This window comes from Culex pipiens, chromosome 2 (assembly GCF_016801865.2).
Source record: "Culex pipiens pallens isolate TS chromosome 2, TS_CPP_V2, whole genome shotgun sequence".
Classification (NCBI taxonomy): Eukaryota; Metazoa; Arthropoda; class Insecta; order Diptera; family Culicidae; genus Culex; species Culex pipiens.
In genome coordinates, this window is record NC_068938.1 from 78,583,442 (window position 1) to 78,606,809 (window position 23,368).

At 35.2% G+C, this 23,368-nt stretch overlaps 1 protein-coding gene and 1 long non-coding RNA gene across 5 annotated transcripts in view; one reads left to right on the top strand and one right to left on the bottom strand.

The window, feature by feature from the left end:
* LOC120419191 (leucine-rich repeat and calponin homology domain-containing protein) overlaps positions 1 to 23,368 on the bottom strand; it is a 126,598-nt gene that overhangs the window by 42,615 nt on the left and 60,615 nt on the right. The gene's annotated exons all lie outside the window — the stretch shown is intronic.
* LOC120419193 (uncharacterized) lies at positions 14,040 to 15,077 on the top strand. Its single transcript, XR_005605670.2, has 3 exons — positions 14,040 to 14,097; positions 14,177 to 14,359; positions 14,419 to 15,077. It is a non-coding gene; the product is annotated as an uncharacterized LOC120419193 (long non-coding RNA).

Below are 23,368 nucleotides of genomic sequence, written 5' to 3' on the forward strand. Positions count from 1 at the left end.
GGGCGGCGATGTCCTTGTAGTTAAAAAGAAGACAGTGGTTGGTCTAGTACCGGCCGACAGATATAAAGTCAACTTCGTTTTTATATATTTTACATTGGTGCAACAGGAGACTACACTTTTTGAATTGGTGCTGCAAATCGTGTTGAATAGCACCATGAAGGGGGGGCGTTAATTCGGAGTTTGAGCGAATTTGAGATTTTTGCGCAAATGAGAGTTTTGGCGTAAATCGGAAGAGGCCGTTCACTTGTGGAGCGTAAAACGGGGTTTTAGTGAAGAAGTGTAGCGGTAATTGCTCAAAACAAGTTTTCATAAGTTTTTTTTTAAATATTAAGAGTAGTTCTTAACGATTTCGCAAATTTTTTTCACGATTTTTAGCTTTTCATTTTTTTGATTTGGATGAAACTTTGCCATGCACCATGCATTCCATATGTCAAAAAAAGCACAATTGCATAATTCGTTTTTCTATACAAATGTCCATACAATTCTGGGGCCGGTCATATTATTCATCTGGTTTAGGAGATATGATTTTTTTGAAGAAAAAAAACGTAAAAGTGGACAAAAATTGTTGAAGCAATTTTGTTAACAAAATGTACCGTTTTCAGGTTAAAGCTAATTTTAGGACTGCATTTTCAATTTATTTTGGTTTCTTTTCAAGAAAATTTTGTACAATTTTCTCTCTGAAACTTTCAAATCGAGCAATTTGTTTCTGAGATACACAATCTCAAAAAAATCAAATCGATGAACTTGATTTTTTCTAAGAGTTAACCCTTTGCTGCCCAATTTTTTTTCGATTTTTTTTAAATTTTTCCCTTGACATTTTGAGCAACTTTTGTTCTACGAAAAAGTTTACGTCTCTTGTTTTTTGTTGTTTTTGTTTCATTTATAGTTTTAATATTTGCATTTATCTTGTTTAGTTGATATTTGTTTTTGGTAGTATTTGGCCTATTCTAGCACCTAATTTGTCATGTTTTTACAGCAAATTTTTCATTATTTTTTTTGTATGTTTTTAATTTTTTTACTCTAGAACAAACCATTATCATTTAAATTGTTAAAAAATGCTTAGAGGTATAGTCTGAAACAATAGAAAAAAAAGTACAGAAAATCTTAGTGAAAAACACAGCCAAGAAAAATTTACATTGGTAAAGTCAAATGAAACAAGTCACACGTTCAACCCTAAAAAAACAAATTTTAAGAGTTCACCTTTCCAATGCTTTTTAAAGGTCGAAAATTGGTAAAAAAAAGATTTTTGGCTAATTATTAGATCGAACCCCGCCTAGAGGTGGGGTTGGGTTGTAGCTGGATAAACTGAAAGTGTTCAACTGATCATAACTCGGAAACTACTGGTTTTCAATCGACTTTTCTTTGCATTCCCTATGTCAAAAGAAGCAATTTTGCATCATTTGTTTTTTCATGCAAGTCTCCATACAATTTTGAGGGCTGGAATGGGTATGTAAACGTATGAAATTTTGTATCTTTGGACGGAATTGTCTGAAAATCTGAAAAATTAGATAAGAAACTTCATTTTTGGGTCAAACATTTGTAACAGATTTTTTGAGTATAAAAAATTAAAAAAGATAATTTTTAATATATTTCTATCGATTCCTTGACTTTTCTGAAGAAACGTCCTAGAAAATCGATAAAAAGTAACAAAGTTGCTACAGGAAACAAAGATATATTTCGATTTACCCCAGAAAATGTTCCGAAAAGGCACCTCTCTCATAAACAAAATTTAAAAAATGATAAAATAATTAACATATTAAAAAAATACTATCAACGCCTGAATAGCACCATAGAAATGATGAAAATATTTTGAAAATTAGATTTCAAAGAAAGTTTCACAACACGTAAAAAAAATAATCAAAAAAAAGTTAGCTTAAGCAACATAAAAATGATAAAAAGTTGCGCCTTGTGATGAAATAATTTTTTTAAATAAAACAATTTGACTACCTTTTTGAAAATAAAATTTCACTAGAGGTGGCCTCATGACAAAATAAAAAAAATGAAAAAAGTTGAGCAACATAAAAAAAGATCAAAGATAAATATTTTAAAAATAGGATTTTACCAGCGGCGTTTTGTTGATAAAATTATTTGACTATCGGCGCTCCTTAAGCTATAAAGACTATTCAAAATTTTTATTTTTTTATGTTACCGTACGCCAAACTTTGTTTTGCTCTTATTAAACAGTCTTTATGTTGCTAGAGGGGCGTCGATAGTCAAACTTTTTTTTGTTGAATGTTTTAATTTTGTCATAATAGCGGTTCCAGTAAAATCTTATGTTTAAAATATTTTTATCATTTTTAAGCTGATTTGGGCACTGATTATTCAACGTTTTTTTCAATATTTTTACCAATTTTTTTCCCCACTCATAAGGGCGCCTCCAGTAAAACTTACATATTGAGAATTTACATAAAAATGTTTACGTCATAGGGGCGCTCCCATTCCATTTTCCATATCGAGAATTTGCATGATTTTTTTAAGTCGTAGGGGCGCCTCAAATCAAAATGTTCATATCGAGAATTTGCATGATTTTTTTTAGTCATAAGGGCGCCTCCAGTCAAATTTTCATAAAAAATTTGTATGATTTTTTAAAAGTCGTAGTGGCGCCTCCAATTAAATTTTCATAATTTTCATAAAAAAGTTTTAGTCATAGGGGCGCCTCCAGTCAATTTTCATAATAAGAAATTGTATGATTTTTTTAAAGTCGTAGTCACGCATCCATTAAATTTTTCATAGCGAAAATCATCATGATTCATGATGAAGTCGTAGGGGCGCCTTCTGTCAAATTTTTGGTATTGAAGATTTGTTCTAAAAAATTTAAGTCACAAGTTGAATTTTCATAATAAGAATTTGTATGATTTTTTTTAAGTCATAAGGGCGCCTCAGTCCAAGTTGCCATATCGAGAATATGCCTTTAAAGTCGTAGAGGCGTCTTCAGTCATATTTTTTACATTAACATTATTTTTTTTAAATACATATTTAAAAAAAATAATTCATGGTGCTTCCAGTCAATTTTTCATATCCAAAATTTGCATGATATTTTTAAGTCGTAGGGGCGCCTCCAGTCAAATTTTTAATGTTGAGAATATGTTTAAAAAAAATTAGGTCGTAGTGGCGCCTCCAGTTAAATTTTCGTATTGAGAATTTTCATAAAAATGTTTCATTCATAGTTATCATAGGTCACATTTTCATAAAAAGAATTTGTATGATTTTTTTTGAGTCAAAAGAGAGCCTCCATTCATTTTTTCATATCGAAAGTTGGCCTGATTTTTTTAAGTCGTTAGGGCGTCTCCAGTCAAAATTTTATATTGAGAATTTGAATTAGAAAAAATTAAATCGTAGGGGCGCCTCCAGTAAAATTTTCATAATTTTCATAAAAAAATTTTAGTCATAGGGGCGTCTCCAGTAAAATTTTTCATATCGAGAATGTATGAATTTTTTTTGAAGTCGTAGGGGAGCCTCCATTCAATTTTTTATATCGTGAATTTGCATGATTTTTTTAAGTCGTAGGGGCGCCTCCAATTCAATTTTCATATCAAGAATTTTCATAAAAATGTTTTTGTCATAGAGGCGCCTACAACCAAATTTTAATATCGAGAATTTTCATGTTTTTTTCAAGTCATAAGGGCGCCTCCAGTCATTTTTTAAAATATAATTAATATATTTTTTTAATGTCGTAGGGGCGCCTCCATTCAATATTTCATATGGAGAATTTGCATGATATTTTTAAGTTAAAAGGGACCTCCAGTCAAGTTTCTATATTGTGAACTTTTATTTAAAAAAAAATAAGTCGTAGGCCTCCAGTTAAATTTTCATGATTTTCATAAAAATGTTTAAGTCAAATTTTTCATAAAAATGTTTTAAGTCAAATTTTTCATATCGCGAATTTGCATGATTTTTTCAAGTCATAAGGGCGCCTCCAGTCCAATTTTCATAATAAAATTTGTATGATTTTTTTAAAGTTGTAGTGGAGCTTCCAATCAATTTTTCATTTCGAGAATTTGCATGATTATGTTAGGTCGTAGGGGCTTCAATTCAATTTTCATATCGAGAATTTTCATAAAAATGTTTAAGTCATAGGGCGCCTCCAGTCATTTTTTCATAATAAGAAATTGTATGATTTTTTCAAAGTCGTAGGGACGCATTCATTAAATTTTTCATAGCGAAAATTTTCATGATTTTTTAAGTCGCCTCCTGTCAAATTTTCAATATTGAGAATTTGTTTAAAAAAATTAAGTCGTAGGGGCGGCACCAAATAAATTTTCATAATAAGAATTTGTATGATTTTTTTAAGTCATAAGGGCGCCTCAATCCAAGTTGCCATATCGAGCTTATGCCTTTTAAGTCGTAGGGGCGTCTTCAGTCATATTTTTAAAATTGGGAATTTGTATTTAAAAAAAATAATTCATAGGGGCGCTTTCAGTCAATTTTTCATATCAAGAATTCGCATGATTTTTTTAATTCTAAGGGGCGCCTCCAGTCAAATCTTTAATGTTGAGAATATGTTTAAAAAAATTAGGTCGTAGGGGCGCCTCCAGTTAAATTTTCATATTGAGAATTTTCATAAAAATGTTTCATTCATAGTCATAGGTCAAATTTTCAATATAAGAATTGGTATGATTTTTTAAGTCATAAGAGCGCCTCTAGTCAAATTTTCATTATAAAATTTGTATGTTTTTTTAAGTCGTAGGGGCGCAAAGTCAAATTTTTATATGGCATATTCGTACTGAAAAAAATTAAGTCTTAGGGGCGCCTCCAATTAAATTTTCATAATTTTCATGAAAAGGTTTTAGTCATAGGGGCGCCTGCAGTCAAATTTTTCATATCGATAATTTGCAAGATTTTTTTAAGTCATAAGGGTGCCTCCAGTCAAATTTTCATAACAAAATTTGTATGATTTTTTAAAGTCGTATGGGCGCCTATATTTAATTTTTCAAATCGAGAATTTGCATGATTTTTTTAAGTCGTAAGGGCGCTTCCAGTCAATTTTTTATATTGCATATTCGTATTGAAAAAAAATAAGTCTTAGGGTCGCCTCCAGTTAAATTTTCATAATTTTCATAAAAATGTTTTAGTCATAGGGGCGCCTTCAGTCAAATTTTTTACATATCGAGAATTTGCATGATTTTTTTTAAGTAATAAGGGCGCCTCCAGTCAAATTTTCATAACAAAATTTGTATGATTTTTTTTACAGTCGTAGGGGCGCCTACAGTCAAATTTTTATATTGCATATTCGTATTGAAAGAAATTAAGTCTAAGGGGCGCGTTCAGTTAAATTTTCATAAAAATGTGGTAGTCATAGGGGCGCCTCCAGTCAATTTTTTTATATCGAGAATTTTCATGGTTTTTTCAAGTCATAAGGGCGCCTCCAGTCAATTATAATAAAATTAATATGTTTTTTTTAAAGTCGTAGGGGCGCCTCCATTCAATATTTCATTTCGAGAATTTGCATGATTTTTTTAAGACGTAGAGGCGCCTCCAGTCAAATTTTTATATTGCATATTCGTATTGAAAATAATTAAGTCTAAGGGACGCGTCCAGTTAAACTTTCATAAAAATGTGGTAGTCATAGGGGCGCCTCCAGTCAAATTTTTTATATCGAGAATTTTCATGTTTTTTCAAGTCATAAGGGCGCCTCCAGTCAATTTTTATAAAAAAGCTAATATGATTTTTTTTAAGTCGTAGGGGCGCCTCCATTCAATATTTCATTTCGAGAATTTGCATGATTTTTTTAAGACGTAGAGGCGCCTCCAGTCAAATTTTTATATTGCATATTCGTATTGAAAAAAATTAAGTCTTAGGGGCGCCTCCAATTAAATTTTCATAATTTTCATGAAAAGGTTTTAGTCATAGGGGCGCCTGCAGTCAAATTTTTCATATCGATAATTTGCAAGATTTTTTTAAGTCATAAGGGTGCCTTCAGTCAAATTTTCATAACAAAATTTGTATGATTTTTTTAAGTCGTATGGGCGCCTATATTTAATTTTTCATATCGAGAATTTGCATGATTTTTTTAAGTCGTAAGGGCGCTTCCAGTCAATTTTTTATATTGCATATTCGTATTGAAAAAAAATAAGTCTTAGGGTCGCCTCCAGTTAAATTTTCATAATTTTCATAAAAAATGTTTTAGTCATAGGGGCGCCTTCAGTAAAATTTTTTACATATCGAGAATTTGCATGATTTTTTTAAGTAATAAGGGCGCCTCCAGTCAAATTTTCATAACAAAATTTGTATGATTTTTTTTTGCAGTCGTAGGGGCGCCTACAGTCAAATTTTTATATTGCATATTCGTATTGAAAGAAATTAAGTCTAAGGGGCGCGTTCAGTTAAATTTTCATAAAAATGTGGTAGTCATAGGGGCGCCTCCAGTCAATTTTTTTATATCGAGAATTTTCATGGTTTTTTCAAGTCATAAGGGCGCCTCCAGTCAATTATAATAAAATTAATATGATTTTTTTAAAGTCGTAGGGGCACCTCCATTCAATATTTCATTTCGAGAATTTGCATGATTTTTTTAAGACGTAGAGGCGCCTCCAGTCAAATTTTTATATTGCATATTCGTATTGAAAATAATTAAGTCTAAGGGGCGCGTCTAGTTAAACTTTCATAAAAATGTGGTAGTCATAGGGACGCCTCCAGTCAAATTTTTTATATCGAGAATTTTCATTTTTTTTTTCAAGTCATAAGGGCGCCTCCAGTCAATTTTTATAAAAAAAAATAATATGATTTGTTTTAAGTCGTAGGGGCGACTCCATTCAATATTTCATTTCGAGAATTTGCATGATTTTTTTAAGACGTAGGGGCGCCTCCAGTCAAATTTTTATATTGCATATTCGTATTGAAAATAATTAAGTCTAAGGGGCGCGTCTAGTTAAATTTTCATAAAAATGTGGTAGTCATAGGGGCGCCTCCAGTCAATTTTTTTATATCAAGAATTTTCATGTTTTTTCAAGTCATAAGGGAGCCTGCAGTCAATTTTTATAAAAAAAATTAATATGATTTGTTTTAAGTCGTAGGGGCGCCTCCAGTCAAATTTTTATATTGCATATTCGTATTGAAAATAATTAAGTCTAAGGGGCGCGTCTAGTTAAATTTTCATAAAAATGTGGTAGTCATAGGGGCGCCTCCAGTCAATTTTTTTATATCAAGAATTTTCATGTTTTTTCAAGTCATAAGGGAGCCTCCAGTCAATTTTTATAAAAAAAATAATATGATTTGTTTTAAGTCGTAGGTGCGCCTCCATTCAATATTTCATTTCGAGAATTTGCATGATTTTTTTAAGACGTAGAGGCGCCTCCAGTCAAATTTTTATATTGCATATTCGTATTGAAAAAAAATAAGTCTTAGGGGCGCCTCCAGTTAAATTATCATAATTTTCATAAAAATGTTTTAGTCATAGGGGCGCCTCCAGTCAAATTTTTCATATCGATTTGAAAAAAAAATCTCTTTGGCATTTTAGCAACATAGCTAAAAAAAAATCGGCCCTTCGGGCCGAGGGGCGCATGGGGTGTAACTAACTTAATTTGCCAGGGGGGGTTAAACCCCTAAAACCCCCCCCTTGTACACGGCCCTGGTTGTGAAACCAACTCAACAAATACACCGATTAATGCGACTATGTAGAAGCCAAGTACAGGATGACAATTATATTATGCCATCAACAAACAACAACCGGTGTGAAACGCGTTTCCTTCCACCCCCCCTCGGACGACTGTTAAATAAGTGACACATGGTGGCAGTGCTGCGTTTGCCACAAGTCAGTTAGGCAGTAGTGTGAAACGCCTTTTAAAGAGTCGAACGAAAGGAAGTGAGCACACAACACACGCCCTTTCCTTGGGCCCGAGGGGTATAATTTAAGGCTTACGGGCGTTTCGGTAGACTACTGGTTCGTCTCGTATGTGCCATATGATGTCATCAGGGTCTACGAGCCCAGAGCGTTCAAGGAAAAACCTCGAGCTGAGAGTGAAGGGAGGTATTGGAAAACTGGGTAGAGGGGTAGAGGAGAGTTGAGGAAGCAACGACGACCCCCAACTGCAACATCGTAGCTATGTTGAGGAAAGTCGCACAGATGCGAATCTTGCTGTGGTGAGTGTGTGTGTTTTCTAATTAGATTCAAATTAGTGGCTTCATGGTAGCTGATGTCACATGCATGATTTAAAAAATTAGCGTTGAAGCTGTTAAAAAATAACACAAATAAATCAAAATAGAAAAAGTTAACCAAGTCCAGAAAGTTCAACGCAACTATAAATCAACCACTTTCGCCAATCACCATAAAACGGTAGCATCTTCCTCCTCTGTTTGAGAGATCCCAACCGATAATCACACGTTAAAAGAAAAACACCACCAAAGTTCGATGCCTTCTAGGCCTTGAAGATCAATACGTTAAAGTTCCGAACCGGTTCTTTAATTTTGATCTATCGATGGATGTCACGACTTTTACACGCCACCGTTCAAAGTCTGGGAGTGTTTGCAATGGGAAAATCGACTCGTTTAGTTGAACTTTCTACCTTTGACCTTTTTTTCGACAAAGATTTGAAACTGTGATAGATACTCAAAGTGTTATTGCTTGAGGTATGGAAAAGAAAATTGAAGTTAAACTAATTTTATGACGGAAAATTACATGGTTCGAGGAAAATTTCAAATGGTGTGAATTTTTCGTAATACACAAATAAGCAAGATTAGAAACAAACCTTTAGATACCAGACATTTTCTCGTTTTATTGGTGGAAGAAAATTTACCTGTAAAGAAAAGAGAAAGCAAAGAATGAGTAATCGATTTAAAAAAAAAGTCAAATTCTTCAACCGAATATTAATAAATCTCCCTATTTTGAAATGGATCCTTATTGTGTTATCCTACTCAAACCACTCCTTTTCCTTCAACAGAAGATTATTTTTTCCACCAACACAATCCCTCGCAACCCCTGAGGGATTCCAGAAGGTAATATGACTCAAACTTTTTTCCCCGCAGCGTCAAACTTTCTCTCCCATCTCCCACTCCCACTGACAGATATTAGTTCTAATTGGATGACGAACGACTGCAGTTGCCCACGGGGGACGAAATGTCACGATGCTTTCAGCAAGTTATTTCTGAATTGAAAAAAATATATTTGAATTCTTTTCAACGCTCGTTTTACGAGCAAGAAGGGGAAAAGCGTTTGAACAAGCACCTGACGGAGTGATGCAAGAAAGGTCCTTTGATGTCCTCCAGTAGCTTTTTGCAGATGTCTTCAAAGCTGATTTGTTTGTATCATTTTCAAACAAGGAAATAAGGTAAATAACAGTTGGCGGAAAATATGTTTCTTCCTGAATGGGAGAATCTCCTTTAAGAACCGATTCATCACTCTTTTGAAGCTATTTCCGGCTCCCAAAAGACCATTATAGATTGCCTGACAAGCCTGCGTGATAATTTCTCATCCTATTGGCACGATAATTGATTACCCCCAGTAAAACCCAACAAGGGCCAACGGCTCAATTCCTTTCCCTCACCAGAAAGACGACTCAATCACGTATCGAAAAATTGATAGTTTTGGTCACGACAAGGCACGGTCTCAGCTCAATTAACTCATGGTAGAGCGGGCGTTCATTAATTAATGAACGCCCTTTTCCGAGCGCTTGCGCTTAATTTTTCCAACATTCCATAACTAACCTCCATTTCTCCTTATCAGTTGGACACGTGTACCGCCAGTCGACGCTGCACCAGATGTGTCTGATGTTGTGCAATTGCACCTCGAGAGCTCGTTCAACCTGTCGGCGCATTCCGACACACTTCTCGGGAAAACGCAAAACGTACAAATTTTCGATGCTCGGGAAAAAAACAACATTATGTTTCTAACACCTTTTTCCTCCCAGAGGGCACACGCATGGCCCACGTGAATCGGAGCAGCGAGGGGAGCGGGGAGGGATATACCAAGTCAACCAGCAGTCAAGTGTTGACTAGTTGAACTAGTTTGTGTTTTAACGCAGAGAACACATCGAGTTGCACTGCGGGATATGGGTAGGGTGGTACAAAATGTTTTGAATCTATCGAAATCTCTGAATCTTTCGAATACCTCAAATCTCTGTAATTCCTTGAAGCTCTGCAATCCCTCGAATCACTAGCATTTTTTCAAAAAAATTAAATGATGTATTTTATCGAATTATTAGAATCATTAGAATCTTAACACACTTCTCTCTTCAATCTCTTGAACTCCTCGAATCTACAGGATCTCATTAAGCCATTTTATTATATTGTTTAAAAATTCTAAAATCTTGGATCTTGAAGGTCTGTTTAATCACATAGATATGTTATTTGATTCGCTTGAATCGCTTGGATCTCTAACATCTCATAAATATACTCTATGTGAATCAAAAAACACTCTGATCTCATCTATATATTCTTTGTGTCATCGGAATCCCTTAAATCGTTTGAATCTCTTGAATCTTTTAAATCGCTCAAATCTCTTGGATCTCAACAATATCACTTAGCTATGCGAAGAAATTGATTGAATCCATCGAACCTGTTGGATCTCCAGCATCTCATCAATGTTTTCTATTAAATCTTACGAATTCTTCTACACAGAAAAAAAATCAATTCCCGTAATTGTGAATCGTGTTCAGGAATTTAAGAACCACGTTTTTTGCGTGTAATCCCTACATTTATTCATTTAATTCTGAAATCTTATGCATTCTTCAAATCCCCAAAATGTTATCAAATTATTATTCTATCAAATCTCTGGAATCTCTTGAACATCTTACACAGCAAAAAAAAAGTTGAAGTTTGGAACATTGAAAATTTGGTAGGTTGAATATTACCTCTTTTTTGAGTGATATTACCTAAAAAATGTGTAAAAATGTGAACCTGATGAATATTTACCAGAAACTGATGAAAATTAATTCATGTTATGATGTAATATTACACATTTTTTGACACAAAATCTGTCACCATTTTCTGATGAATTTTATCTCTTATTTATCGAAAATCTTTACAAAATATCAGAAATCACTTGAAACTATTGCATCGCTCAAATCTCTTGGATCTCTACAATGTCACCAAGCTATTCTATTTAATCGATTGAATCTACCGAATCTCTTGGATCTTTAGAATCTCATCAATGGTTTCTATTAAATCTATAGATTTATTCTTCTCTCCAAAATTTAATCAATTTATTCTTTTAAATTTCTGAAATCTTTCAATTTCCTTATCAATCTCTTAGATCTCAGAAATATCAGGAATCCCTTGAATCTCTTGAAGTTCTTGAATCTCCTGAATTGCCCGAATCCCTACAATTTCACCAAGCTATTTGATGAAATCGATATAATCAATTAAATGTCTTGGATCCTAGAAACTCATCCATGTTTTTTTTTTTTAATTAAATCTTACGAATTCTTCTAATCTCCAGAATCTTATCAATTTCATATCAATATGTCTCCAAAATATCAGTAATCTCTTGAATCTTTAAAATGTCACCAAGCTATTCCAAAAAATCGATCGAATTTATATATTCTTAAGAATCAAATTAATGTCTACCAAATATCAGGAATCCCTTGAATCTCTTGCAATATATTTCAATAGATATTCTAAGAAATTGATCGAATGATAGAATTCTTCGAATCTTCAGAATCAAATAAATCTATCCTGTTAAAATGTTCACACCATGCGAATCTCCAGAGTTTTTGAATCTAATCAATCTGTTATTTGATTCTTTTTAAATTTTTAAATACCATGCATCTTATCAATTTGAGGCATTTGTACTAATTGGAAAAAACAACTGCGTTCAACAAAATCTCTTAAATCTCATAGATCTATTCTTTGAATCTTTTGCTTCTCATGAAACCTTTTAATTTCGTCAATCTACAATTAAATAGATTTCTCCAATGTTTTTAATCAATTAAATCTCTACATTTTCTTGATATTTTTTCGAATCTTTCTGGTTTTCCGACTTCATAATCTTTCGTTTTAAAGCTTTATAAGAGTCCAATCAACAGTATCCTCCCATCAAGGTAACTTTCTTCGATCCCAAATCTCGAGTCCACCCTATCGGCCCTTAACGCAACATCAACCGCCCAGATATCACCCTCAAATATAAAACAAGACGAAAAATCAACACGTGCCGCACCCATATCAGGTGTCGGCGAGCAGAGGCAAGTGTAGGTTGACCTCATTTTCCCACCAAAAAGGTACTTTTTTCAAATCGGAAAGTTGATAACAAACTGCCCAAAAACCGCCTACCTGCATGCAACACAGTTCAAAACATGATTTTAAGTACGAAGAAGGAGGGTATGTAATTTTGCAGAGAGCTGGTTCGACATTTAATTGTACTTTTTTTTACAAATTTAGTTGTGAAGCACTTGAATGCAGCCCAGACGACGAGCGGTCGTTGATCGCTTCCGCTGCCAGCGAGGAATGCACGTGAAAAATGCACTTCTCAGACTGTTACCAGTATTGTTCGGCTGGAAATTGTTCCATGTAACAACCGGTTGGAATTGATACGAGGAAAAGTTGCGCTGAAGGCAGATGGGTTGCTTATAAGATGGTACGATGTTTCTCTTACTTTGCAGTAATCACTTGGATATTTTGATACAGCAGAAACAGATGTTACTATAAACTAAGTGTTAAAGCTATTTAAACTTCATTATGATGCCATTGTCATCAACTTCCAGTCGAATAACTCGTCAATTCCAAGAAACCATATCGTCATCATTTCCCCTCATACACAGAAAAAAATAATTCGGTAAATTTACATCATTAATGATGTACCAAAAGTGCACGTCATTAATGATGTGAATTTACATTAAATTCATTTTAAATTTAAATGTCATCCGACGTAAACCTGCCGAACAATTTACGATTTGAAATCGTGTAAATTTCCGATGAAATCAACGTAAATTTACCCAAGATGTAAATTTTGTTTGCCCCGTCGAATCTAAAATTAGATGTAAATTTCAAAAGCATTGTGATTTGTACACAAATCACAAATGTCTCTCAAAATGCATGCTCATGATTTTGTACTGAATCAATGCAAATTCAAAACAAAACAAAAACGTGCATTAAAGCGTTAAAAATCTACATCTAATTCAAAATTCAACGGGGCTTTAAACTTTTAAACTTGCGGTGAATGCATCTAATTTAACAGCGTTTCGCAGACGAAATTCAACATTTTTTCTACTTACGGAATAATCTGAAAAATCATCGATTGACCATAGTTGACATGCCCTAGTTTGTCGTGAAGATAATGTCATCGACTGGCTCCGCTTTAACCGGCACCGACGTTTTACACCGAGCGGATGTTCTTCGGAAGGTATGCGATCTTGTACATGGCCTAAATGAACATGCGGTCCAGAACGCACCCAGCCTTTCAAATAAAGATGGTCCAACGTTAAATGTACAAGATGGAGCTCTAGATAAGCATCTGCAACTAGGTGGAGGCCAAGTTTCGGTGCTTCCTACGACTAAACGGACATGTTCAGCGGCATATGTTGGAAAAGCTTACGCAGGTCTAAAGTGGATTTGTCGGCATCACTCGGTCCATCGACGATAACGATCTGCAATCAATCCTAGAGTCAATTCAATTCCATACATTCCATAATCAATTGCATCTCACCTTGATATTCACGTCGAACCGGTCGATGATGGCCTTGAACAAAAGGGTACAGGAACGGTACCGTTTCGCCAAAATTCAAACTTCACAGCCTTTTACAGCCAATGTTGAATGAATGATCCCTAGCGGGAAAAACTGCAAAACTGCAGGTGAAAGGCGAAACAAAGCGATTCAAAACAAATATTGTACGAGAAAAGTCAAAAACATTACACGTTCCTGGATCCTAACCATTTCGTTATAAAATAAAACAATGAGAAAGGATTAAAATCTAATTAAATTACTAGTTTGTCCCTAGAGTGTAATAGGTGGGTGTCCTAGCTAAGGCGAATGCTTTTACTGAAGATAAAAAATACGCTCAACATGTGTCGTTTTTACTCATCTGATGTATAAACCGTGTTGTTTTGGAATCAATGTCTCGATTTCACACATTGCCTGTTCCATCAAATTAAATTCAAATTTTGACGGTGGTTGTCGGGTTGTCGCTGCGTAATACATACTATTATTGTTTTTGCTGTTGGCTATTTTTGGTAAGTTTTATCTTAACAGAGATTCTTTAAAATTTATCTCAACATAATTATAATAATCATTATTTTCATTTCGATTTAGTTGTCAATCGCGACGGTACTAGCTGACGGTTGAAACGTGGCGCTCGTTTTATCTCAGAACTTTCTCCCGCATACAATCTTGAACCATTTGCTGAGGTTGTGTCCCGTTCACGGCACGACCATGCTGACGAAGTACTTTAACCTGATGAAGAGCAGTCAGGTGTCCAATACGGAGAAGTTTATGGTGAGTTGATATGCAAAAAAATTACCAATCAATATTTTAGAAACACACGAAATCATCAGGACCTTGGCTAGAACCACATCTCCGCGCCTTGAGGGAGATATCCACTCGTGACCACCGGAACCGTTCGATTCTGCGCACCACAGCAAGGATTCGCTGACTGGCTGCCGGTGCACTATGGCCTGCTGCGGATGTCCTGCCAGAATTGTAGACTCCTATCGTGTCACCTGGCCACCCACCTGAACCTGCAATGCGCCTTCAAAAACATCACACCTGATCCGACGCAGTACACTCTGGCCATCAAGAAGCAGTATGGGTCCACTTCGTCTGGCAACCGCGAACCAATAATGAGACGCGTTGGACAATAGACAACACTGAGATGACGAAGCTCAATCTTCCGGCGACGGCTAATTGCAGGGATCTCTTGCTAAGGAACGACAAGAACTTGAAGGCCATTGTAATCTTGGACGAAATCACGCCATAACGCGGTGAGTAAGAAACGCGGCTAGCAGACCCAGCAATTCCGGAAGTCTTCCGAGCAGATCTCGTACGACGCATTCTCTAGCAGCTCCGGAAGTTGCTTATTGTATTGTCTGTGAAAATGAAATTTTAAAATCAAACCTATTTCGTTTGTCGTCAATCTAAACATTAGGCAAAACAAAGTAACAAACAGTGCATCCTGCTCACGTAAATTGATACTACCATGCATAAAGTTTTTCCAAAATCCTACTTTCTTAACGTACTTGAAACGCTCACTAAATTCAAAGCGAATAAGTTTCTCAACAAGATTTGACAACATCTTTCGTTACCTGTTTCTATCAAATCTCATTTACCTTAAAAACTTGTTGTGATTGATTTATCATCGAAGCAAAATCCTTCATTTCTTGCGAAAACACTTCCACTTCACTGCGCAGCGCTCCAAACTTTAATAACACTGAACCAGTTTGTTTTGGTAGCTGCTTGTGCTGTCATTTGAAAAACAGTTGAAATAAAATGATTTTTAAGTTTACATTCAGAAAATTTTACATCAGAAGTACAATTACATGCCATTGAAAATTTCAAATTTATGTTTTGCCAGAAACAAAAGTTCTATTTACATTAGATTCATGTGTTACATTGAATCTCAATTTAAAAGGAGGGTCTTTAAATGGAATTCAACGATTTAAATGAGAATTCAAAATTACATTAAGCATGTTTACATTTAAAACATGGTTTCAGTGTCGGGTAAATTTACATTTTTTTTTCTGTGTAGTGTTCACCAATCGATACGGTTCGACATACCGCACCACATCCCCAACCGGGATCGAACGGAATAAATTGAATCAATTTATTTCCAACCAAATGGAACCGAATTTACTATCGGTTCGTTATCCTCGCCCTCGCCCGTTATTGTTCCGGGACACGAAACCGTTACCGCAGGACCAAAATGGACTCTGATTGCGTCGGAGCAGATAAAAATCACCTCACCCTCGCCAGGGTGGACCAAAGTCCGGGGGCGTTGATGGAACGTACTCGCCATAGCTTCCAACCAACCGTGGTAGGTGGTGACATGAATATGATTTTTTGAAGTGCAGAGAACTGCGGAAGGGCAGGATGCGAACGCTAAAGAGATTTGAAGAAATTTTTCGTTCGGGTACTTGGATATGGTCCAATTATTGGTTCTGAGATGGGGGAGTATCCGGACAATTGAACTCTTCAGAATTTCTTTAGAAAGTAAGGTTCCGATATCTGCTAGACTTCTCTTATATTGAAGAGAGCAGGACTTTGTTTATATCCAATATATTCCATCTCTTCAATAAATTTTTTTTGAATCTCTTAGATTTCTTGAATCTATGGATTCTTTCGATTCAATTGAATCCCCAAAATCATTATACTATCTAAATTCCGAGCTCGATGATCTCTTCAAACTTAGACATCTAATTATTCTCTTCTCCTCACTAAATCCATAAACTCTTTTCAATATCTTTTGAATTTATGAAATTTCTCAAATCAATTATCTCAAGAATTTCTTTTTATGAATATCTTTCGAATTACGAAAATCTGAAAAATCTCTCAAGTATAATGGATGCTCTTGTTATATTAAATGTTCAAGATGGATGAATCTCCCGATAATTCCAGTATAAAAAAATCTCTAACATACTTCATATACAGTCATTCCACGTCAAACAGAAAGTCTCCAAATCAAAAGTGCTCCGATTTGGCTCAAATTTGGAGTGGGGGTTCTTTGGCCCAAATAATTAGACCCGTATTTTTTTGTTTGGCGATTAGGGTGGTCCTATCCGAAATAGGGTGGTCCATAAAATTGCGTTTTTCGTCGATTTTCGCAAAAACCACATTTTACAAAAAATCATATCTTCGGAACGGCTGAACCAATTTTGAAGCGCCACAATTCAAAAGAAATGTTATTAGTTGGGCTTTTAAGGAAAAATATGTTGAGGTTAAAAAAACTAGCTGAATATTTGAAAAGGTCATATAAAAATTTCATTTGCCGATTTCAAGGTCTCGGAACAAAGAGCCCATGTCTGAAAATAATTTTCCCTGATTCCTTGTAATATTTTACATAACATATCAAAAAATTGCGAATATTCATTGACACGTTTCGGAGACATGATTTTTTAACATAAATACTGGGTTTTTCGACGCGCTGCGCGCAAAAACGGGAAAATGACGGAAACGGGTAAAAACCAATTTTTTTCACTAAAATTGCAATATCTTGAAAATTTTGGCAATGACCTATACCTGTTTCGTAATTGAAAGACGCAACTTTTGGTACCCAGACATGCATAGGTCATCGCTGAAATTTTCAAGTTATCGCAGTTTTAGTGAAAAAAGGTAATTTTTACCCGTTTTCGTAGTTTTCCCGTTTTGCGCGCGGCGCTTCGAAAAACCCAGTTTTTATATTCATATCTCCGAAACGTGTTAATGGATATTCGCAATTTTTTTTATATGTTATGTAAAATATTACAAGGAATCAGGGAAAAATATTTTCAGACATGGGCTCTTTGATCCCGAAACTTTTCAAATATTCAGCTAGTTTTTTTTAACCTACACATATTTTTCCTGTAAAACCCAACTAATAACATTTCTTTTGAATTGTGGCGCTTCAAAATTGGTTCAGCCGTTCCGGAGATATGATTTTTTGTAAAATGTGGTTTTTGCGAAAATCGACGAAAAACGCAATTTTATGGACCACCCTATTTTGGATAGGACCACCCTAATCACCAAACAAAAAAATACGGGTCTAATTATTTGGGCCAAAGAACCCCCACTCCAAATTTGAGCCAAATCTGAGCACTTTTGATTTGGAGACTTCCTGTATGACGTGGAATGGCTGTATATTTATTTTCTAATAAGCCTGATTCTCATAAAAACAACTGTAAAATTCATGAAATCTGAAGGATATCAGATTCTATAGATCTCCTGAATCCAAGGATGCTTTCAAAATAATGAATTCTGTTCGATCTTTGTATCTCTTAAATTCACGAATCTCTCCAATCCCCTAGACTCTCTAAACCAAATGAATAATGAATTTAATGAACCTCATGAACAGGAATTGAATCTGATAAAACTCTCAAATTTCTGGAATTTGAAGAATCTCTTAGATTTCTTGAACCCATGTATGCTTAAGAATTCATTAGACCTCCGTATTCCTCGAGATACTTCTATTGAATATAATGAACCTCATGAAAATCTTTTGAATCTCAACTCCAGGAATCTGTACAATATCTTGGTAGGACAACTCTCAGCACCCCTCACGATTGAATCGTCTAAAAAAGAGGAAATTGTAGATCAGTCTCCGATATCTGCTTCATCTTTCGTGCATCAAGTCTGAACGTTAGCGTGAATCGTAGTTGATCGTATCTTCACCGCCGAGTACAAAATACATTTTGATACAAAAGGGCACAATCCCACAATTATCATGTCTCGCGCGAGCACATGTTCGCACGTCAACCCCGACTCGAATCCCAAAAAAGGGCTCCGCCGGCAACAATTAAGATATAATACGTGCATGCTACAACAATTATGTGAACCTTTTCCCGTTCATGTTAAGTGTTGCTGCGCCTGACCGAATCCAGTTCCAGTGATAGCTCGGTGTGAATCTCGGAAGACACACACTCCAATTGCCAAGCCACATGCTTCATTACCTGGAGAAGGTGTCCGCGATGCTCGTTACACTTGTACATTGCGGAAGGTAATTTTTCACCATTCTCGTGCGCACGAAGTACCGTTTAACCTAATTAATTGGCGTACAACGCCATCGGGAACCGTACATCAACGTGGGACACGCAAGCTGTCAGATGTTGCCGGTATGCAATCATTGTGCGGGATTGCTGTTGTTAGATAAAGTGTTCAGTGTAATACCAATTAGTTGGGATTGTACTGACATCCAATTTAGTTCTAATACATACGTGGTATTCCGGGTTGTCACCTGACTCTTTTCAGGATCAATTTACTTACGAAAAGAGTATGACAAATTTCGTCCTAACAACAGATCCATCTATATGAAGGATTCTAGACATTTTTTTTTTAAAGTCTCTTTGAAGTCCTGGTATTAAAAAAATTTAACAATTCCAATCCCTCCGACAGGACTTCTCCAACAATTTGCACAACCATCACTCCCTTTGGCAACATTTTCATCATTAAACACACATGCACTCTCATTTAGGCCCTCAGTTCAGCCGCTGTGTGCGCCTCTTATTTATGTTGACTGTTATTGCTCAGTGTGCTCTCCCTTCCAGGGCACCCCGCAAAATTAACATCCCGGAGAGCATACGTCCATAAATACAACCTTCCTGCTGCTGTTGCCATTCCCGAAAATTGCCATCGGAAATCAACCCCAATTCGGCACAGAGTTTCCCTCCAACAATGGCTAGGCGTAGTGCAAAAGGACCAACTTTTTCCACTTGAGCTTGAACATCGAGGAAAACACTTGCCGCTGTGCGGTATGAAAAGGTCCCCTAAATTTTTTTTCCCTGTTGCTTTCTTGGTATTGGTGAACACCGCGAAAATGGGAAAATTATTTCCCTGAACTTGACCGACCCTTTTGTCGGCTCAAGTCGGAAAGGGCGAAAAGATTTCCATCCCCTTTCCCAAAAAGAAAAATTTTTCAAACTCTGATCGATTAGTGTGATGCGGATTCGCTTGAATGAAAGGTTTTGTTGTGGTATTGGTGTGTTGGAAGCTTTGGGGTGTGGGTGAATGCTACGGTATTGGTGACATCTTTGTTAAAGGCGCGCTTACAGATGGGAATCAGCTGTTGAAGTTGGATAATTACATGCGAAAGTTGATCCAGATCTACAAATCCCATGATGTTATACCCAGTGTTACAGACTTCTAGTATGCAGATCAACGTGGGATTCTTTGACGTCCCCAAGCGCCATCATTCAGTCCCGTTTGCCATTGTCAACGCCACTGCTGTCACTGACAGCTACAAATCGATCCCAATCTTGCGGTTTCTCACACGCGACGCGAGACAACAATAACAGCTTGGGTCACGTTTTAGTCCGAGATTCTCGGTAATGGGCCGTCATTAGAAGTGATGATCGAGATTTGTATTGAGCCGTTTTTACCGTCAAGACAAACTCTGCGGTGAGTACAATCATCAAGCAACTGTTATGATTCCCGCGTGAAAAAGCTGGATCAACTAATCACGTGGCGCGGTAATTCAAAACTCTCAGCTCGGATTATCGGGAATCGTGGTTTTTACAGCGCCATTACGGCGCCCGATTGTCGTTGGCAGAATATGTCAACGGAAAGCCATAAAAGTTCGCTCGAGTGTGATACAATGTGCCGGACACATCCAAACGAGGGATGTCAAATCCGGTGACAATGTTGGCAGATCTCAGATACTGAAGGGCTTAAGATTCTGAAGTGATTGCTTCATCTCTACGTTGTCAACTACACGGAGAAAAATCAGTTCCTGAAATCGTGAACAAGCGTTCATGAAATTCCAAACCACGAAACAAAGTGTTCAAGTTGTATGGTACGGCTTCAAAAACGTACCATGGAGTTCGAACACTTTGTTCCTGGTTTCAAATTTCATGAACGCTTTTTCACGATTTTAGGAACTAATTTTTCTCCGTATATGGAGTCTGATTCAACAAATCCGGAAAAGCCGTTGTCGGATTCAGTTGATCTTCAAAAACGAATATGCGAACTGTTGTTTGGGATGGATGTCGGATTCGATAGATCTTTAGAGTCCGCACGGATAATTATATCCCCGATATTGAACGATAAAATCTTTCTAAAAATCAATAATTCAACCATATCATGGTCAATTTTCAATGCTTTCACTAAGAATATATTTTTTGAAATTGTAGGAAGTTTCAAAGTATAAATATGTACTCAAAATTGTTCACAAAATTATGTTTGTTCTTTTATTATTTTTCACTTTATTAGGCCGTTGCAAATATTTTTCAAAGTTTAATTTTTTTTAACAAAATACCGTATTTTTTCGAAAATACTCAAATTTTTAAAATATGCAATATGGGTATCAAAAAAGGTTAATTTGGTTTGCTTTATTCACTTTATTAGTTTTTTTTTTTGGAAAATACAAAAAAAATCACAAAATACCGTATTTTTTCGAAAACACAAAAATTTTCAAAATGTGTATCAAACGAATGGAAATTTTGTATGCTTTTTCAATTCATTAGACTTTTTTTTGAAAAATGCTAAAATTTTCACAAATTACCGTTATTTTTTTAAATACTCTAATTTTACAGTATGAGCAGCTCTCTACTAAATCGGCCGATTTCGACCATTTTTATTTTTTGTATTTTTTGATTTGACTCAAACTTTGTGGGAGCCTTCCCTATGACCAAATAAGCTATTTTGCGTCCTTGGTTCACCCATACAAGTCTCCATACAATTTTGGCTGCTGTCCATACAAAAATGGTATGTAAATATTCAAACAGCTGTAACTTTTGAGTGAATTTTCTGAACAATTTGGTGTCTTCGGCAATGTTGTAGGTATTGTTGAGAACTTTTGAGAGAAAATAGATACACGGAAAAAAATTGCATTTTTTTCTCAACTTTTTTAGCACTAAAACTCGATTTCCCAAAATAAGTATTTTTTGATTTTCGAGATTTTTTGATATGTTTTAGGGGACAAAAATCCGCAACTTTTAAGCCATAGAGAAACATGGTCAAAAAATCTGCCGCCGAGTTATGAATTTTTGAAAAAATAGTGATTTTTGGAAAAAATCGAAGTTTCATGCAAAAACAAGTTTGACATTATGTTATAATGCAAAATTGAATTTGCAATCGAAAAGTACTCTACAGATTTTTTGATAAAGGGCTCCGTTTTCAAGATATAGCCACCGAAAGTTTGATTTTAGCGAAATATTTTCAATTTTTCAATTTTTAAAAATAGTGACCAAGAGTGACCATACCTAAAAATATTTTTTTTTGAAAAGTTCAGAAAATTTGCTATAAAATTGTCTAAGAGACATTGAAGATTGGACCTCGGGTTGTTGAGATAGAGCCGCTTTAAGAAAAAGAAACACGAAAATTGAAGTTTTCTTAATATCACCCAAAAAAACCATTTTCTAATGATGATATCTCAGCAACTAATGGTCCAATTTTCAATGTTAATACATGAAACATTCGTGATATTTTCCGATCTTTTCGCAAAAAATATTATGAAATTTTTTAAATCAAAGCTAGCATTTAAATGGGCGTAATATTCAATGTTCGGCCCTTTTAAAATGTTAGTCTTGATTTAATAATTTCCAAAATATTTTTTTCGAAAAGATCGGAAAATTTTACGATTGTTTCATGTATTAACATTGAAAATCGGACCATTAATTGCTGAGATATCGTCATTAAAAATTTAAGCTCAAATCTTTTTGGAAAATATTAAAATTTTCACAAATCACCGTATTTTCCAATTTTCAAAATGTGCAATATGGGTGTCAAACGATGCGAAATTTGTCATGCTTCATACAAATTTAAAAATTAAGTATTTGCAAAAATATAAGGTATTTTGAGAAAATTTTAGTATTTTACAAAAAAAAATCAAAAAAAGTGAAAAAGCATACAAAATTACGCTTCGTTTGATACCAATTTTGCATATTTTGAAAATTTGAGTATTTTCAAAAATACGGTACTTTGGGAAAAAAAAGCTTATATAAAGTGAAAAAGCATAAAAATTTTGCTTCGGTTGATACTCATATTGTATATTTAGAAAATTTGAGTATTTTCGAAAAATTACGGTTATTTGTAAAAATTTAAGTATTTTCAAAAAAAACTCTAACAAAGTGAAAAAGCATACAAAATTTTGCTTCGTATGATACCTATATGAAAATTTGAGTACCTTCGAAAAATACGGTATTTTGTGAACAAGGGACCATCCGCAAACCACGTGAACACTTTTTTGGAAAAATCAGACCCCCCCCCCCTAACCTCCCTCCCATCGTAGACAATTTCCATACAAATAAAATCATTTTAGTATGAGCCTGGACAGAATCGCCATTTGTAAAAGAACTGAGTCGATCAATTCGGATATTTTTGAACAGCTGGAGTAGGAGTAGGAATGATTTTCAACAACTTTGTACGAGAGGTATTGTTGGAGCTAGATTCGATAACATTCAACAACTTTGTATGAGAGTTGTTGTAGGAGTTTAAGATGGAGTCATCTTATCTTCGGATTTGGAAATCGGATTTTCCATGGAAAACTGGCGTTCAACAACTTTAGACTGGATTTGAAGAATAATCAGAATCGGTGTAGTCGAGTTTTTTGTAAGCTGGTATTGAAATCGACAACTCTTGAAGTTGCAGTTGTAAAACAAATACTCAGCCGACTCTAAATCTCATCAACATCAATCTTTTGGATTTTGTATCCACATAAGATGACAAAACTCTTCCGTTTGGGTGTACGCCGAGGGAACGAATCTCTCCCGCTTTACGACACAATCAAATCATTCTTGGAGCAGTTCGAGAATCGATAATTGGCTTCCACTTGAAGTGCACTCCACATTTGACTTGAATAAATTGTACGATACGAGCTGAGAA